The sequence below is a fragment of the Scyliorhinus torazame genome, chromosome 1, assembly GCF_047496885.1.
Source record: "Scyliorhinus torazame isolate Kashiwa2021f chromosome 1, sScyTor2.1, whole genome shotgun sequence".
Taxonomy (NCBI): Eukaryota; Metazoa; Chordata; class Chondrichthyes; order Carcharhiniformes; family Scyliorhinidae; genus Scyliorhinus; species Scyliorhinus torazame.
Genome location: NC_092707.1, coordinates 193,533,501 through 193,537,365, shown reverse-complemented (window position 1 = coordinate 193,537,365; position 3,865 = coordinate 193,533,501). Strand labels below are relative to the sequence as shown.

The 3,865-nt window shown below is 50.0% G+C and overlaps 1 pseudogene; it reads left to right on the top strand.

Annotated features, from left to right (window-relative positions):
* Positions 1 to 1,617: 1,617 nt before the first annotated feature.
* Positions 1,618 to 2,630, top strand: LOC140418964 (mitochondrial ribonuclease P catalytic subunit-like; annotated as a pseudogene).
* The last annotated feature ends 1,235 nt before the right edge of the window (positions 2,631 to 3,865 follow it).

Genomic DNA, 3,865 nt, shown 5'->3' with positions numbered 1-3,865 from the left:
CTCCCCGGCACAGACCCCATCCTCCTCCCCGGCACGGACCCCCCCCATCCCCCTCCCCGGCACGGACCCCATCCTCCTCCTCCCCGGCACGGACCCCCCCATCCCCCCTCCCCGGCACGGACCCCATCCTCCTCCCTGGCACGGACCCCATCCCCCCATCCTCCTCCCCGGCACGGACCCCATCCTCCTCCCCGGCACGGACCCCCCATCCCCCTCCCCGGCACGGACCCCATCCTCCTCCTCCCCGGCACGGACCCCCCCATCCCTCCTCCCCGGCACGGACCCCATCCTCCTCCCCGGCACGGACCCCCCCATCCCCCTCCCCGGCACTGACCCCCCCTCCCGGCACTCCCCCGGAGCCCAGCCCACTCTAACCACCCCCCCCACCCCCCGCCGCACACACACACACACAACCCTACACATACCTCTCCCCACACATTCAGACTGCGGCCACGCCATCGCCTGTCCAGCGGCCAACCCCCCAGGCCGTCACCCACCTCCACGCTGGTCGGCGTGAACCTGGAGCACAGGTTGACGCCGATTAAAAGGCGGTTTGATTTACGTCGACGTGACCGGCCATCACGTCGACGGGACTTCGGCCCATCCGGCCGGGAGAATATCGGTAGGCCCAAAATCGGCTGCCTTGCGCCCACCCGTGCCATTCTCCGACGTCTGTGGCGCCATTAACGCCCCGCCGACTTTTCTCCCTTCGGAGACTTCGGCGGGCGGCGGGGGCAGAATTCACGGCGGCCAACGGCCATTCTCCGACCCGCTGGGGGGTCGGAGAATGACGCCCCAGATTCCACATGGCAGGAATATCCTCCTATATTTAGCAGAAGCAAGTAAGGGACCAATACAGGAATCTTACATCCAGAGGTGGAATGTCAATTGGGCGCAGCAATAAGGCAATTATCCCTCATCCTACTGCACTTTAATGGTGGCTCAGGGATTTAATTGGATTTGCCTGCGTTCTCCATGGCTCCCGAAAGCTGGCCAGCAAATCCTGTTTGGTTTGCCAGTGACTTACCAGGGAGTGACCCTTGTTGACAGGCACGCAGTGCCTGGCATTGGGAAGGAGAAGCTGCTGAAAGCCAAATCCCCCTGCCCTGGCTTCCAACCCTCTATGATTGTCATGGGCCAAATGCAGACAAATGGGGTTAACTTAGATGGACTTTTTGATTGGCATGGATCAATTTGGGCTGAAGGGCCTGTTAACCTTCCTTGGATTCTATGATTCTATGAACCCTCCCTTTCATGATTGTCAGTGACACCCTATATCCGCGACCCATATCCGCCCCCCCCCCTCACTTACCTGCCTCCAAGGATTCAGTGATAGTCTCTGGTGAAGGCCTTAGAGCAGGGTTTTTCAACCCTGGTTGAAAACGGGTCACGACCCCTGGTTGGGTCACGGGCGGGTGTCGGGAGGGGCGTGGAGTGATTGGTTGCGCCGTTCTCGAGGTGGTCCTGATCTCAGGGGAAGCACCCAACCGGACGCCACTTCTAAGCGTCAGTGCGGTAAATGTGAACTGCGATAAAACCCCGAAGGGCTAGTAACTTGGAGAGTATTATTGTCGAATAGCACCCTTTCATTCTCGGTGAAGATATGGTGCTGAGCTGATGTTTAGTCAGTGGCTGACGTTACAGAGAGCAGCCCCTTCCATCACTGCTCACCATGTCGGCTCAGACCCCCGCGATGTTGCCCCCCTATTGCAGCGTGTCATTGGGTCTCTGCTTGCACCGCACCCAGGTGCAGCAAAGGTTTTTATCCTGTTGCGTTGCCCCACAGCTGTGCACCTCGTCAAAAGTTTTAATGTCAACTGAGCACCAACAAAATGATGGAAGCAAGCGGAAAGCAGCAAACACTAAACACGAAATAACTGCTCACAGGGGGACCTCGGCTTTCTGTTTCCTTTATTCACAGCTGGGCAGTCACAACAAGTGCAGAGTTTGCGAAAAGCCAAACGGGCGACACATTGGGTGATGCTTCAACAGTAGCTGAAGTTCCAACAACGTCAGTTCCAATAACGCCTTTAAGAATAGATGAGTGGAAGAAATTGAAAGTAGAATGGTATAATAAAACTTGTTTTGAAGTGAACATGATGAGAAAACTACCGTCTACTCGTGGTTTGGCTACATCACGTTTAGCTTTTGTGACAATGGAAACTGGTACTGTTGAGCATGAACTCCTTCTGAAGTACTTGGCCTTGTGTGTCCAAAAGCAAAGTCTGAGCGAGATGCTTGATTTATATGTCATTATGCAAACTAGATTGAAAGTTGGACGTCGGAGTTTCCAGCCTCTTCATCAGTGGTTTTAGTAAGACTAATCATTGGAGAGAGGCTGTGACTTTTTAGATTCAATCAAAAAAATGATTAGCCCATCACCAAGGAATTATGAAGAGATCATTATTTCTGCACTCTGGCATATAGAAGTAGAAACTGCTTGGAGGTTATTGAAAGATATGGAAGGAATAAATCTAAAACCAAATGAGGATACCTTACCAGCTTTTATTGATTGTGGTAAGTCATTTTGTGATGATCAATATGAAAATACGATGATGTATATCCTTTCTTACCTGAGAGACAATCAGATTTATCCTGGGGAACATTTAATGCACATCATTCATTCATGATTTGCGACATAAGTATTTAGTTAAAATGCCCTTTTTCAAAGTTCTGCACTGTAGGGATTCTATGATTCAATGTACAGCCACGACAAGCTTTTACATAGAAAATGGATGCCACTGCCACATTTTAAAGTGGAAATAAATGAGAGTGTGTGGAGTCTTCCAGCCAGAAGGAGCAACAGAGAGCAATTCACTTGCACTGCACATACACTTGACGTCAAGCATTCTTCAGGTACGTGCTTTTTGCACCAAAATACAGAGCAGTGTTGCTTCCATTTTCCAGCTGCAGACAAGCAAGCCAAGTTAACTGTGAAGATGAATGGTTGATAAAAGTAAGAGATGGCCAGAGACTCAAACAGGCAGTTTAACTATTGGACAAGATCTCACAACTGAATCTGCTGGAGGGAGCGGCTCAGGAGCGGCAGGACAGAGAAGTACTAGTGTTAGCTCTGTACAGAGCTCCGGCACCACAGATTCACATCATGCAAAGAATAAACTTAAACTGTGAACAAAGCATTATAAGGATGATTTCTTGAGGTATGATTTTGTCAATTGTGCCATTGCAAATAAGGATGCAAAGTCCATGTGTGTTATATGCAGGTGAGATGGGAATTTTCAGATATTGAAAGAAAAATGATGTGTGAAAAATTCCTTTTGAGATTGAGACCCAGAGTCAGTTATTAACTTGCAGCTGACTCCAAATGAAATGATTATGCTGCTATAGCTGACCTATGATACCGCATTAAAAACATGTCAATAGCCCATGAGGCTTTCAGAATTTGGGTGCAGCATCTCCCAGGAGTATGCAGGGCTGAGTAAAACAAACATTTTGTTGCTATTGTCCTTCATGAGGAACTACATGTGCGAGATTGGATTTTCTGTTTTCATAAAGATGAAGACGGCACAAATGAACTGGCTGAAGTCTGCACCTGAAATGTGCATTGCCCTCTCTTCCTTTGAACCTGATTCAAGTGAGATCATGAGAACCAATCAGGCTTCACTTTCGCATTAAAGGGAATCAAATGTGGCGTGTATCAGGAAGGTTGGTCGACATGAGTCGTGAAGGTCAACTGGCATGGGCCCGCCCCTGATGTCGGACGGTTGGCAAAAATGTGTCCCGGGAAAAAAAGTTTGAAAAACACTGCCTTGGAGTATTACTGGCAGTAACTGTTGCTCCCAGTAATCTATCAACAATGGAGTCTACCATCAATGCCTGGTGATGGGCCTTATGTTTTACTGGG